The 15,403-nt window shown below is 48.4% G+C and overlaps 1 protein-coding gene across 6 annotated transcripts in view; it reads left to right on the forward strand.

Moving 5' to 3' along the window:
- Window positions 1–96: 96 nt before the first annotated feature.
- Window positions 97–15,403, forward strand: part of ZHX3 (zinc fingers and homeoboxes 3) — a 50,570-nt gene continuing 35,263 nt past the window's right edge. For 3 of the 6 annotated variants that reach the window (XR_012625512.1, XM_074842969.1, XM_074842965.1), the window contains exon 1: window positions 97–197. The gene's annotated coding sequence lies outside the window, so the exon portion shown is untranslated. Of the gene's footprint in view, window positions 198–695; window positions 830–5,178; window positions 5,197–9,555; window positions 9,939–15,403 lie in introns of those variants that run through there. The other 3 variants (XM_074842966.1, XM_074842968.1, XM_074842967.1) reach the window with 3 other exon arrangements.

Here is a 15,403-nt window from a genome sequence, read left to right on the forward strand (position 1 = left end):
CGGTGTGTGTCGCGCCCGCCCGCCCCGCGCTCCCCCCGCCCCCCGCCGATGCCTGGGCTCGGCGGCGCCCGCCCGGCCGCCCCGCTGCGCCGCCCGCCCCGCCCGCCCCGCGCTCGCCGCCGGGGCCGGGGCCTCCGCCGGACCGCGCCGAGCCGCGCCGCGCCGAGCCGCCACGGCGGCCCGGGGACCTGCCGCGGGTGAGTGCCGAGCGCCCGGTGCGGCGGGGAGGGTCCCTCGCCTGGCGGCCGCCGTCCCGCCCGCACCCGCGGGACCTGCCCCCGGGGACCGCAGACCCCGGGCAGGTGTAGGGGGGGGGACGGGCCCCACCCGGGGGTCGCAACACGCGTGTCCTTCCCCCCCCGCCCCCGCCACCGCCCCGGTGCGTCCAGCCCTGCCGCGGGCCGGGGAGCCGGCGGGCTGCGCTGCCCTTGGCTGCGATCGGCTCGCCAGCAATTAAAATTTAAATTAAAATTCAGTTAAAAATCTGCCGCCCGGCCGCTGTGGGAGCTCTGCGTGAGCGCCCGGCTGCTTGGGGCTGCCCCGGACCCGGCTGCCTCTCCCCCGGCGCGGTCTGTGGTTTTGTTTTTTTTTCCTTTAGTCTGGGTCTTTAGAGGAAGAAAAGTCCTTTTTTTCCAGCGCTCGCTGGCACCTCGCTTCGGGGACTGAGGGGCGGCAGACCCCACTCGTGTCGCGGTTGGGGGTTAGGAGGGTTTGGTCACGGGTGGGGTTTTTTTTTGTGGCTCCTGGTGTTGCGACGCAGCCGGGTTTAACGTGCCCGGCCTTGGGACAAACCGGGATGCGAGCAGACGGCATCTGCCTCCTCACGCAGGTAGGAAAACGGAGCTGCTGCTAAGTGATGTGCCCGAGGCTGCGCAGGAAATCTGTGGCAGAGCTGAGACTAAACCCCAGATCGCTCCGTCCTAATTTCCCGCTTGGTGCTTTCCTTGCCTGGCTGGGGACGGTGGTTTAACCTCACACCCTCGGGCTGCCGGGGTAAAGTCCTGCCTGGGCTATGCCGGCTCCTAATCAGGGCTCCTGCGGTGGCAGCCGGTGCGTGGCCAGGTGCCAGCGGACTGAGGCCTCTCCGCTCCGAGCGGCGGATTTGGGGAGCAGCGAAGGCGTTTCGGTCAGGGGGATGCGGGTCCAAGGCGGGGGGCGGGTGTCGTGTTTGCTTGGACGGCTGGTGTGTCTGAGGAGCGACTGCACAGCTTACGCTTGGGGCTTTAGACTCTGTCCCCTGGTTCAGGGCATGCTTAGTCTGTGCCCTCAAAACTCAAGCAATAAGGTTTTTCCAAGGGGTCCTCTTCTGGTTACGAGATGGGAAACTTTTTGGGGAGAGGTAGGTGATGGGGGAGAGGTAGGTGATGTGTCTCGTTAGGCCGACTGACGTACCCGGAAAAAACCCATACACAAGCCCTTCTTGAGCCATGTTTTCCCATTCCTGCTCCCCTCAGGGAGTGGGCTCTGCCCAGCCATGGGCTCTCCCCTCGCCCAGCACAGGAGGGTGGCTCCAGCCATGCAGGGAGGGTTTTTGCTGCTCTTCTCCCTGACCACCTCCTCTGGCTGCTGTCCCCAACTGAGGATCACGGTGTCCTGAGGAACGATTCTCCATGGTTAGGAAGCCAGAAGTTTACTTCATTATCTTGAACAGCTTATTCTAAACTAATTTCTCTTTAAGAGATGAGAAAGAGGAAAAAAGAAAAACCCCAGAAGATCAAAAGCATTTTGTTTACCTTAGAAGAAAACAGCCATTTAATGATAACTTCTATTAACTAGGTTGGGTCCGTGACCTTGATGTATTTTACAACTTGGGATGCATAGCTGAGAAGCGGGAGCAGACTGTTCCAGTCTGTTTATTGTTTCCTCTTAGTTTATCCCAGAAACTCACAGAACGCAAATGCCCACACAGTTTTGGAGCCCTGACCCACCTTTGGGGGTGGGAAAGAGGAGGCTGTTGGGTTATGTTTTGCTTCAGATACAGCCTAATCTGTAGCTTGTGTTAATTATATTATAGATGGGTTGGGGTTTAGCACAGGTTTTTCTGACAGGGCTCAGCCTCCGCAATTTTTGCTACCGTAAGAAAGCCGTAGTAACTTGAAGCCTCAAAGTCACTCGCGGGAGCACATCTCTATCAATAAAACCCTTGTTGCAAAGCCAAGCAAAACCAGCCCCGTGGGGGCTGCCGGCTTTGTCGGGGAGGTGCAGGGCCCGATACAGGCAGAGCGGGATGCCTGGAGCAGGTGAGCCGGGCTGGTAGTGGGATCCCTCTGGGCTGTCAGTGGGGGCAGATTTGAACAGCGGTGTGGCTCCGGTTCGCCTTTATATAAATGTGTCCCCTTGCTCCGCAGGAAGGTTTTCCTTCTATTGAAACCTCCTCTTCCTCCCCTCCAAAAATGTGGTGCCCTTGTGTATGTAAGCTTTATCATCTGCCTCGGTTACTATGGTGTTACTATGTAAAAGCAGCTCATCTCGTAGCTCCTGGAATTATCTACAACTTGGATTTACAGTCCAACCCGGGGATGCGGGTCTGTGTCCATCCCTTGTCGAGCCTTTCCCTGTTTGTGCGGTGGGATGGGTCTGGAGCATCGTCTGCAGGGCCCGGCGGTGGCTCGGTCCCTCTGGAGCCTTCTGAGGGTTACGGGGTGCGAGGAGCCCGCAGCTCCGTGCGAGGCTGTCGCGTAGGTGCGTCGCTTGCCGCGTCTGACCGTGGGGCCGTGTCCTGGGCAGTGATGAGCGCTGGAAGACCCACTCGTGTTCATCCCCTCCAGGCACTGGGCTGCCTGCTCCCCGCTGAATGCAGGTGGGGTGTTAGCTCCCCCAGAAAACTTGGGAGTGGAAACAAATAATTGAGGGTCTGTGGAAATCTGTGTAAGCAAAAGGTGGGAGCAGACGCCCCCCCGTGCCACCATCCTGCTCAGCCGCCCCAGCTTGTGCAAGAGAACCCACTTTGCTGCAGCAGGTCCCTTGCTTCCCATCTCTTGATATTTTTTTTTTTTTCCTTTCTGTCTTTTCCACCTGATTTGCATGTAAAAAAGCACGAGGGAGATTCATCCCCTGGAGAGGTCCTTGGTTTGCTCACATTCAGTGTAAGTTATTGTCACCCTTGTTCTTGCAGACACTTGGCACGGCCCTGAAATAGAGGGATGTGCTTGGGAGAGCAGGAGCCCAGAGCCAGGTCCAGGTTCCCCCCACCCTGCTTGTCCTAAGGATAATTCTCCCTGTGCGGACTCTGAGGTGGCTCTCTTTGCACTAACTAAATAGGAGCCCAGGATGATTATGTTTGCAACTTAGGCACCTGTTCCAGGTGGAATGAGTCTAGTCCTGCTACCGAGGCTGATCTGGAGAAGATCCTGCTTGTTGGTGCTTGATGGTTTTTGTGGTGAAGGTCTGCAGCGTCTCTCCCTCTTGCAGCTGTGATGGCTTTTCTGCTTTGTTGAGTAGGAGAGGGGTGATGTTTCTAATTAAAAAGAAAAAAAGTCTTGTATTTCTCCCCTTCTTTGTTTTTTTTTCTTTTTTCTGGACAAATGTTCTAAATAACAATGCTTAAAATGCAAATGGAGTGAGTTTGCGTGAAGTCACTGGAGAAGCTCTGCTTGGATGAGGATTGCGGTGGAGTTAGAGGAGCTGGTGATGACACATGGCACAAGAGCAGAGCCGAAGTGGTTGGGTTGTCACCAGATGCAGCCACAGCCATTGCAGCCGTGGCTCATCTCTGCGTGGAGGATGTTCTCATGTGTTTTAAAGACTCTGGTTTCTCTTTCCTCTCCCCTTTCAGAGGGACACTGTGTGAGGGTACCTTCTCTTTTTTTCTATGTGCATGATAGGGTGATGTTTAACTGAACTCCCCTTTTATCTGCATGCACTTCACTCCTTATTCCTACTTTATTTTTATAAATAGAAGAATTGGAGAATGAGCCTTCTAAACTGTGTGTTCGATTGCAGTGATGACTTCTGTAATGTTCCTCCTACTTGAAGGCGAGAGCTGCCCTTGCCGCTCCAGACAGGCCCCCCATGTGTTCTAGCACTTGCTTGGGGAAAAAAATGAAATAAAATAGCATAGTGTTAGGGTTGCAAAAGTTTCCACTATAGCTCCACCCAAACGCTCCTGCCCAGTAATGCTCAGAAAATTCAGTCTGGGTGATGGGGCTTCCCTGGCTGCTGGTGCTGCTGGGCTGCTCAAGGGGAAGGGGAAGAGGTTTTTTCTTTTAATACAGAGATGCTCGAGAGGGCCATGTCTGAAATAGGGTGGGGAGTAAGCCCTGGAATTTGACTGGCAGAGTGTCCTTAATAAAGAGCCTGGGTAGGACAGGTTTAAATAACGAGCACTTAAAAATTCACTGAGACAGGAGGCAGATAAATCAGTTGAAAGGAGCTTCCAGGAGGTGAGGTGACTCTGCTATTTGTGTCGGTGTCTTTTAACTCTTCTTCTCCTGAATAGTTGTCTTGAGGTTGTTTTCAGGCTGACTTTTTTGTCCCACAGGTAGAAAGGGGATCAGTTTGCTCCTGTGAGGATAAGGTGCGAGCTAGTCACTCCTGGAGCCCGACTAGGCACGCAGGATGCTCGCGCGTGCTCTGCTGTTGTGCTTCGATGATAAGTTTTTCATAAAACTCATAAAAACTTCTCTTTTAGAAATAGGACAAGGAAATATTTATCTCTCCAAAGTGTCATGCCAGTATTGCACAAATACTTGAATGGGTAGTCATTTTATTTTTCTCTGCTTTGTTTCTTTTTAAGCATGTTCAGTCCTTTTTCCAGTGGTATAGAGACACACACATTAATAATTGTATGTAATCCGTCCTGTCCGTCTCTCTTTCCGTCTGGAAGTCTGTGCATCCCCTATGGACTCATGCTCTAAAACTGCAGTGCTGTAAATCAGAAGCCGTGACACTTTTTTCTTTATATCCAGGTGCTTATCAGAAAGCTGGGGAGATATATTTTGATCTCCAGAGGAGTTCAGGTCAGCAGTGTGGTCAACTGCCTAAATCAATTTAAAAGCAAAACTCCTAGAGTACAGCAAATCTTAACAAAATGGTCATACTGATGGTTCACTTTCCTGTCCTGCAGCCCCAGCTGTGATGTTGCTGGTGTCCCTCTGGAAAGTAAGTTGGTTGTCCCACAGAGAGTGCAGTTACTGCTGAAGGCTTGTGCCCTGCTGTCTGATGGAGCTCGTTCTTCTGCCTTCCCCAAATAATCAGGTATCTGTGTGTCTTCAAAGAGGGATTGAAAGTTCTTGTCTGCTCTTAAAATGGTAAGAGTTTAGTTTAAGGTGACAAAAATTAGGCCAGAGGTCTTGGACACTTGATCCTGTAGCTCTTCAGATCTCCTCAGCGTAGGAATAGCAAGGGTCTGCAGTAGCACGCCAGAATGCTTGGAGTATACCTTGTGCAAGAGGACGTTCAAGATGAGGTTGTCTTGGGTGCTTTTTGATGTGTAGCATATTTAATGAGCTGAGGTCTTGGGTCTTTGTGTTAAGGATCCAACCATATTGCTGACTCCTCGTGCTTGGGCTCAGGGCAGGCTTCAATGGCTGGAGACCTTCCTGGTGGCTCCAGGTCCTGCCTGGACAAGGACCATTTATCCTTCGATGCTAGCTGATGTGCCAGGCTTTCTCTTGCAGCCTGCATCGTGCCTTTTGGCTTTGATGAACATTGTAGAGGTGGTCGCCTCTAAACCAGCACCTCGAGCATAGTGCTCAGTGGCTTTAGAGACCATGATGGGTTGGATGTGGCACCAATGGGGCTTCTTGACATGTTGTTTTTTTGCAGCCCTGGCAAGACAGGTGTGTTTATTCTTTGCATTAAGGTTAATTGACTCTTACATGTGTTCCTAGTTGTAGGGTGGACGTTAGAGACAAGCCATCCTGAAACACGTGCAGGAGGTTATTTGAGCCTGTTGTGTTGTGCTTTGGTTTGTTAAGCAGGATGTAAATGCAGACTCCACTTCTGAAATGTATCCTGCTCTTTCTTTGCTAGGAATTATTTCCATGTCGGAAAATATTTAAGACAAGGGGAGTGTCTCTGTTTTATAGAGGCAGAACTAATTTAAAAACAAAAATCCAGGCAAAAACCTGCTCAGCTGTGCTAGCAGAGGGGAAGCAGACTTGTGGTCTGGACTCTGAACAAGCAGATGAATGTGAATATTTCATTAAGGCCATAATCCACCTGTTAGCCTCTGCTCCTTCGGTTGTGCGCGTACCGTGAAGTGCAGTGGATGTTTTAAACAGCAGCCTGCACTCTCTGCTCCTGTGTCTGTGGCATTTTCATGTTGCTTTACAGGCAGGAAACACGGAGACCAAGGGTGATGTAGCAACCAGTGCAGGTTTGCAGGTTCTTTGCTTTTAGCTTTTTTTTCCCTTCACAGTCCACGTCTGTCTCGGTGGTGTGGTGTTGTCCTGCTCACCCAGCCTGGGCTGGTGGTGCTGAGACGTGTTTGCTCTGTCATGTACTGACACCATTTCTGGAGGCTGGAGAGTTGGCCCTGGCATTGCTTATAAAAGCACTAGAAATTAAGATGCTTTGGACAAGACACCTTTGGAGCCAGTGTACTGGGGGTTGATCGTGCAGAACCCCTCTCCAGTGAATAGTCATTGCCGTGTCCACCTGGACCTAACCCTTTCCCAAGCTTCTTTTACTACTCCACGCTCTCCAGATTTTGCCAGCATCCTCTTCTTGCCGATCTGCATGTCTGGATCACAGCAAGCCCCCGATCCTGCTCGGCCTTAGTTTAGGAGTGTGCTGGCTCCACCACCCCCCAGCCCTTAGGAGGTCGCTGGTTTCCCCAGGCAGATGCCCACACCTCTGCATGTCACCCACGGGGACTCTGCTTCTCGGGCGATGCCCTCCCCAGCATCCCGCCTGGAGCTGGTCTCCTCCAGCCTCCCCGCCCAAGGGGGTCCTGGGCACCAGCCACAGCAGCAGCCATGTCCCCCCGGGACCGGGGCTGCCTGCGCCCCGTTCTGCCTGCCTGAGCTGAAGCTCCTGCCTGTGCCCGGGGAAGCTGAAGGCAGGGGCTATTCTGCCCGCCCACTGGGGTCACTGGGCTGAGCTGGGGGCTCTGGGGGTGCCCTCAATGCGAGGGTGTACCTCTGACTGCAAAATAAGCCTCCCCATGAGCGACCCTGGTGCCCTGCCTGGCCTTGCTGCCAGTCCATGCCACTGCTTCATCATGGCTATTCTTTAGATGTGATTTTTTTTTTTTTATTGCAGTTTTTAACAGGATGGTTGCAGTTAAAGAGGGTGGGGGTGGGAAGGATTTTTACCCCTTGATTTCAGGGGTAACCACCAAATAACCAGTGCTGCAAGGCAGACATGGAGTCCCTTTTGTACTCAAAGCCCTGCTGTTGACAATACTGGCATACATGCTTGCCCAGGTGAAATGAAGTGGTAAATAGTATTTGAGATTCACGTAGAAAAATCAGGGATCTCTCTGCTGGGTACCTTCAAAAGAGGATCTCAATCAGGGACCTGCACTTAGCTGGTAGACCTGATAGCTGGAGAACCCAGTCCTTGCTGGTGGTTGTCGTGGACACGTGTTGTTCTGTCCCTCTCACTCTTCTGGGGTGAGGACGAAGCCATCCAAGTCCATCAGAGCTGCTGATGGGGCAGGGACCACGATGGGTCGTGTCTGCTCTCCGCTCAGGCAAGCCCCAATTCCTACCTCAGCAATGGGCCTTTTGGCATTGTGGGAGTCCAGGGCTTGGAAATGGGGGCTTATTTCCCACCCATGGGGAGGTTTTCCTTCTTAATTACAGATGTCGGCCAAGTGGAAAAGGGTATGGTTGGTGTGAGGCTGTGGAGGATGGGATGAACAACAGAGGGATTGATGAACATGGCAGGGTTGCGTTGCCCTCCCGAGATGTCATTGCTGCTCTGCCCTTAATGCTCGGAAACGCTGCCTTGAGCATCTGTTCTGCTGGGGTTGAGTTTGTCAGGTCCTTGTAGGCATGAGACTTGGAAGAAAATTTTTTAAAAATTATGTTGAATTTAAAATGTCATTGATTTCTTTCTTTATTTTTTGGTATTTTTCTTCTAATTTAATCAATTCCCTACTGTGCTGTAAATTCCAAATGTGAATGGGAAATAATCCCACCAGTACAATAATTAGCATGTAACCAGCAGATGAAGAAAACCCAAACTGCTGAGCTGATTGGTGAATGCTGACTATTTTCCAAATTAATTTCAATAATCACATCTCCCATTAAAAAGAAGACAGGGCGGGGAGGAAGTCTTAAATTTTCCTCAAGCTCAGTGTAGCGAAAAAATGGTATGTGCAGTGTAGCTGTTCTCAATGTGATTATAAAAAAGAAATGAGGGAGGTTCTTGAAACAGAATTGCAAACACAAAGTATTGCTAGTTTTGCAACCAAGAAGCTCAATTTCAGTTGCTTTGGGGGGAAGGGGGGAACAGAAATTCTAAGTCAGATGTCCATAATTTCATGTAGGTGTGTGACAGTAAATAGTCTACTGGAAGAAGACATTCCCTTGCAGTGGTGCTTTGCTGCAGGATGCAAAAATACGTCCACTGGAGGCCATTAATAGTGAAATTTGTTTCTGTATTTACTGTGCATCCTGAATATTTTGTTGTTGTGCTTTGAAGGGATGGATTGAAATCAGCATTTGGGAAGGGGCGATTTCAGAGCATCCAGCAACTGGGCACCCGCTTACCACAGGGATCTGCAGCTGTTTTCTGTCTTGCCTTCCTCCATTGCTTTTTTTGTCCAGTTCTGCCCCGAAGGTGGGTGGTCAGAGAAATCCTTTCTCTGCCTTGATACCTCCATGGCATCATGTCCAGACAGCACCAGGAAAGGGCACCTCTGCAGAGCTGTACCTGGTAGCTGGTGTAGTTCTGCACCCGAATTCACATTCAGTATTAGCAGAGATGATTTTATCTCCTGATGATGTTTTTCCCCTCCTAGAGCAGCCCCGGTCATCTCCTGGCTGTGGCCACCTTACCCTCAGGACTTTAATTTCCAACAGCAAAGCACAGGCGATGCTACCAGGTGTTGAACCAGAGCATCACTTTAGAGATGCTTTTTTATTCCAGTTTAAATTTAATTTTAGCAACATTTGCTAGGTTGTGATATAGCTTGGTGCTTGTAGGCCTAAAAATACTTTATTTAGAAATGCAGAGGATGGTCTGTTGAAACCCTGGCCTTACAAGTACTGCAGTGAGCATACCACACTGCGCCGCAAAGGCGAGAAATCCCAGTGCGTTTGATTGAGCAACCTTTTTATAAAGGTGTTTGCAGGATTAGGGCAATTGGAGGCGCCTGTGATGCAAAATGCTTACTCTGGCATCAAGCCAGTGATCCGATGTTCCCCCAATTTTTGATATGGGGAATGAGAGCTGCCCAGGATTACCCTGTGGTGTGACAGCCAGGAGGGAGACCAGGTCCCAGCAAGCATCCCTGGTGTGTGGCTCTCAGGTCCTCTCCCTCCCAAAGGCTCAGGATATGGTGACGTTGTCAGATGTTATTTTAAAAAAAATTTTAAAAAAAGTCAGGCCAGTCCAAATGCTTTGAAACAGTATTTATTATTTTATAAATTCAAGCCTGGCGCTCTGTGGGAAGGTATGCAAGCGGATCACTACGGTATTCTCTTTGCATATTTTCCTAATGTTAGAGACGGTCTCAAAGAAGTATTGCATTGTTTCATTTCCCCTCCACACTTCATGTTTTTCTAAAAATAAAATCTAATGTCAACAATCCTACAATAACGAATGAGTGAACATGCACGTCCTGCACCCGATTAGTGTTTTTTTTTTTTTTCCTGGTGAAAAGCAAGATTTAGCTGGTAATCACATTACGAGCGTTGGATAAAAATGTATCTTTTAAATCACCTCACTGATGGCTTTTTCTTTTTGCCTTTTTAAAATGCCATTAATCAAGTTAGAGGCTGAAAATACTCTCGCAAACCGGAGACCAAGAAAAGTCACTTGAGGTGAGTAAACAAGTTGGCTTTTTTTTTTATGAAAGCCAAAAAAACGGCCTGCTGCTGCTATGTGTGTTAAGGGTACCTTAAATACAAGTCTTCTTCAGTGCTGACAGGCATCCCAAACACCTTTTATAATAAACCCCTAATTATAGCTTAGTGACTCCATAGGTTCGCCAAATCAACTTGGGAATATTGCACCAAAAACCAGGGAGAATATTTTTATTTTCTGTGACTGATGGGTGAACCAGATTTAGAGCTGGACCTGGTGAGTGTGGTACACAGTGATGTATTTATAGAGTATTATAGAGTTGTGCTTGCTGCTGCATGATACAGTTTTGGGGTTAAACTCTGCATTTTGGGAAATACTTCCCGAGTGCACCGGTGTGGATTTCTGAATCCAGACCCCAGCTGAGCTGGTTGGAAAAGGGTTCGGCTGGTGGCCAGCTCCTGCAGCCCATCACTATCTCCTGCTGTCTGACACTTGGATTAAAGCCCAGCACTCAGAACCAGGGACTACAGTGAAAATCTTGGATTTTTAAAGAGAAAAAGACCTCCAGAGCTTCGTGGTTATGAAGAAAAGCTGGAAAACAGGAATTCTTGGGCAGAGATGGGTAGGGAAATGCCCTCCTCTCACCACCCTGCGTTAGCCTGGTTATTTCCCAGTATCCCAGACTGGGAGCTGGTGCCGTGGCGTTCGGGGCTTGACTTAGGTTTTAGAAGTTGGCATGGCTGATAGTGGCAAGTTGATTCTTTTCTCCTCCGTTTATTTATTTCTTCCCCCCTTCATTTTAATACTGTCTCCTGGGAGATTCCAGCTGAAATCTATTCATTGCTGAGATGTTTCTTTTCCCTTGCGCTGTGGATGCCGGGTCCTGTTTGACTGTGGTTTGTTTCTGGCACGGAAGGGAAGAGCAGCGGGACAGAAGAGCTGTGCTTGCCGTTGGGTGTGCGTGCATAAGTCCCTGCAAAGATACCCTATAGGTGTTTCACACTTGTGGGCTCAGCCCCTCTTCTACAGAAACAGCAAAGATCTCCGTCCATGCCACCGGGGCTTGTCCTCCTCTGTCGGACCTGGACATCCCTTGGGCTTAGATGGACCTACCTTGCTGTGCTACTGAGTCAGCGTGGGGTCTTATTTCCATTTATATTTCCCTTGCAAGCTGAAATTAGAGGTTTGTGGGACAGCTGATCTGATCTGATGGTTAGGGATAACAGCACACAGCTTTCTGCTGGTGCAGAAGCTCCTGGAGAGGTCTGGCACGTGCTAAGGGATAGGGAGAGACCACAGGGACAAGGATAGGGAGATGTGGGGTGTAAGGGAGAGCAGAGCAAGACCTGCTGCTTCTTTTTGTCAGGGTTAAGTGGCTAGGTCATGGACTCATACCGTGTTTAGGCAAGCAAAACACCCCTGTTCAGCTGAGCTCCAAAGCCCGTGCTTCCAGCCACGCGGGACCTCTGTGGCTCCACTCTCACGCGTGTAATTGAGCACTGGCTGAAGAGCACAGCGGCACTGGGGACGGCCGCTCTCCCCTGTGTTTGCAAAGCATTTGTTCTGGTGGTGCTTCCAGGGCTGAAGTTCACGGTGTGGTTCCCCCTAAAATATTCAGAAGTCACCAGCGCGACACTGCAAAATCCTGAAGCTGGATCAAATCAAGTGATAATCCATCAAAGGTTCCTTCTGCTTGGCCAGCAGTCCTTGAAATTCTGCATCATGTTACACTCCTGCTTGAGAGTTTTTCTTCAGAATTGTATCTAGACACTTACCTTTTTTTTTTTTCCTTTTTCCTTCTGATGAAATCTGAGGTTCTCATGACCCCAAGAGCTGAAGTTTCTCCTAGCTGATGCTCCCAGCAAGAGCATCTTTTCTTTCTCCAAATATTTTGAAGCTCGTGATAAAATAGCGTGGCTTTGGCAATGCCAGTTTGGGTGCTATTTATGTGCCAAACCCTGCTGAATACGTCTTTTATCGCAGATTTGTAACAGTAGCTGTTGGAGGGGGAGCTTCATGGGAGAAGTGCTTTCAGAAGAATGCTTTTATAAAGGAACACTGTCCTAAAAAAAAAAAAAAAAAGTGCCTTGCAGGGGGAAAAAAAATCCCAAGCCCAACATTTTTCTTGTGTTCATGTTGTAAAATTTGCCCATTAATTTGGGCGAATAAGGTTTTGCTTCCATTTCTAGACAATTTTGTTTGTCCTCTTTGTACAAACAAGCACTGCTGTGCTCCAGGCATTTTTTGGGGGGGAAAAAAAAGACATTTGGATTCTGACTAAGAAAGGCCGAAATCCTTGTTTTGTGTAACTCTCCCCAGGCTGAGCCCCAGCCAGGTCCCTGCAAGAGCTGGGACTGGGACCCAGCTGGCAGTTTGCTCAGACAGAGCTCGTTCATAGTGGGAAGAGCAAACCAGGAGGACCAAAGATGGGTCCGTTCATCTGTTCCACCTCAAGTAGAAGGAGAGTTTAGGGAGAAGACAAGGCGATAGGGTTTCTGAGCAGCAAATAGTAGTAAGGGAGGATGTATAGTCTCTGGGAGGGGGCTTGGCATGCTCAGCTCTTACCTGCTCTGGGTCCCACTGACCTTCCCTTTGTGTCCACTGTTGTGCTGAGCTGTTTCTGGTCTCTACAAGAGCCAGGTATTTCTCACTGGCAGAAACATAAAGCTTGTTCTCCCAATTGCTTCACAATTAAAAATGCTTTTTCCTTTAAAATAATGATTTTTTTTCCTGGGAAAACCTGCTTTAAATTTTGGCTGCTGCATTACAGCCAACTTACAAGGATGCTCTTGCTGAGCGTCCACCCCGAGGAGGAGTAGCACAGCACTTTGCTCCATTTTCAGTTTTGGTTTGGATCATCATACCCTGTTCTTATGTAGCCGTTTACTCTCTTTCCCGTCTCTGGCAAAGGAGCAAAAGAATAAAACATTAAGAGAGGAATGTGATTATAATCCTGTAAAAATTGACAGAGGAATTTGGCAGTGGTTGCAGCCTGCGAATGTAATACATAATATTTTATTCATTTTAAAAAATGATTAGATTTCAAGATGACAGTTTAAATGACAAATCACCTTAAAAAGATATTGTGGACAGTTTAAAAACTGTCAGTGCGGTTTTTCTTTGCTAACTGTGGAGTTTGCAAGGTCCATGCACTAAAAAAAAAAAAAAGAAGGATCCTTTGACTATAGCCAAGCTGTGTGCAGAAACTGAGAGCGATGAGGTCCCTCGTATTAATAATTTGTATTATAATAGTATTGTTACTGCTGGCTCCCAGGCTTTTTTATACCTGAGCTAATAGCAGTGCTGCCTGTCCCAGCGTGCTCAGGGGAAACTTACTTTTGATTTTGTTGTCCCCTTACTCCCACAAACTGTGAATGGGACCAGTAATTGCAACTGGAAGAGGCTGGAGTTAAGGGCAGAGGAACTGTTCATGTGTTATTGAACGTATTGACTGTTTAGATATGTTATTCAGCATGGAAAGCAGATCCCAGGGGACTGACAGAGTTCCCTATCCCAGAATATCCCAGCTCACAGCAGGAGCTGGAGCTAACGATGCAAAACTCTCCAGGCAGTGCAGGAACGGAGCCGCAGCTTCCCACGTCCTGCAGGATGCTGTAGGCTTGAGATTTTTGGATGAAAGTGAAACCCGTGCTCTTCTGTTTCAGCCAAACTGGATAATCACACAGATGATCAGAACCCTGTTAGGCCTTGTATAAAATATGTAACAAAGTGATGATTTCTGCTCTCAAGTATTAGATAGTAAAATTTAGGTATTTGTGTTCCCTGTGGTCCTCAAAGCATCCTTGTGGGCAGTGAAATGAAAATGAGAGGAGTGGGAGTCTGCTCTCTTGTTTCTTTTTCTTGGAGCAAGAAGCTGACTATCGTTTGCTGAGCTTTAATGCGTGATGCTGTGTATACCTCTTCTAAATTCTTGGAGATTGGGCATAAAACTCATCTCTCCTTAGCTGAAAATAAACATCATGGAGTGGATAGGTGTGTAATGCAGAAGTCTGGGGGAAGGTGTCCTCTTCTGCCTCTGGCAGGAGAGAAGGGAGAAGGTCCAGAGAGTTGTAACAAGATTGACTGGAGGTCTAGAAACTGCTGGTCTGAACAAACCTCTGTTGTTTGGCACTAGATAAGAGGGAGGAAAGAAATATATCTTCAGGTGCCTAAAAGGGAAGGTAGTGTTTGCTTTCTGCGTTCACAGTGGATGGGGTAAGATGTCATGGTCCTAAAATTGTAGAGAAAAAAGTTCAGATTCAGATTGGGCAATGCTTTCCCTAAAAATAAGATTTGATGGTCTGAAGAGCTTGTGGAGCATGGGTTGTTGGAAGATGAAAATGGCTTGGAAATACCTTTCTAATATTTCTTGATGGTCATTCTTGCATAATGAAGGTGCAGTTTGTTGTCCTGCAAGTGGGAGTTGTCTCGATGCTTTCCTGTGCTCCCTTCCTACAGCGCTGGAGTGGTGAGGCCACAAAGGGTTGTTTTCAGTCTAAAATAAGCAAGAGATGACAAATGATGTTCTGGGGCTTACATTTTCAGGCACTTAAAAAGATTGAAGTGACTAAAGATAATATAAGTTTGCATGCCTCTCTACAAAAGCAGATGTTAGCTGGAAATACTTTATGCTCTTTGATTCTAAAATTGAATGTTATGGATGTTAAATTGTATGACTTGGCTCTCTCGATGATACAGCCTTTTCAGGACACTGCTTCACTTGAGTTGGTAGAGACAGAGGGGGCATGAGTGATGTTGCCTTTAGTATAGCTATTTCTCTGTAAAGAAGTATCACTAAAGGCAGGTTCCTAGCTCTGTGTAAATACTGGAGAAATACAAACAGCCACTTTAGAGATCCTAAATGGTAACTTGTCAGTCCTTTAATTGTACCTTGGGAATAGGAACCTTTTTAAAATGGTGTCCCACACGCAGTGGAGCCTGTGGGACTGGATGGTCTCTGCTGGGCTGACTCAGGAGGTCCCACGTGGTTGAGAAGTGTCTCTTCCACGTGCAATCCTTTGCAGGTCAGGACTGTGCTCTGCAGCATCCCCTGCACACTCTTTCCTCCAAGAGTCTTATTAAAGATGCCAGTCTGACACCAACTTCCCTTTTTTTTTTTTTTTCTCTGTAGGGAACAACCGTTTTATAGTCAAGAGCAGGGAGCAGATCTGTGCTATTGATTCACAAACAAGGTGCAAAGCCTTAGGCCGGGTAGGAGAGTTAGTTCTTCCTTGGCCACAACTGTGCATCACTGCACATCACCTTTTTTGTTAGATCCATGCAAATCATCTCAGGTCTCAAGGTATAAATGAGCTTTTTGCTCCTTTGCTAGATAGGAGTATTTTTAATCAACTTCAAGAAAATCCATGAGAACTGCTAAATCATAACTGTTGTAAACTGGACTGCAACACTCATTGGAGGGAACCAAAAGACTTGTTGTGGCTGTTGGGCCATGGAGTGGCACAGTGACGAAACCTTGCCA

The sequence above is a fragment of the Strix aluco genome, chromosome 17 (genome assembly GCF_031877795.1).
Source record: "Strix aluco isolate bStrAlu1 chromosome 17, bStrAlu1.hap1, whole genome shotgun sequence".
NCBI classification, from domain to species: Eukaryota; Metazoa; Chordata; class Aves; order Strigiformes; family Strigidae; genus Strix; species Strix aluco.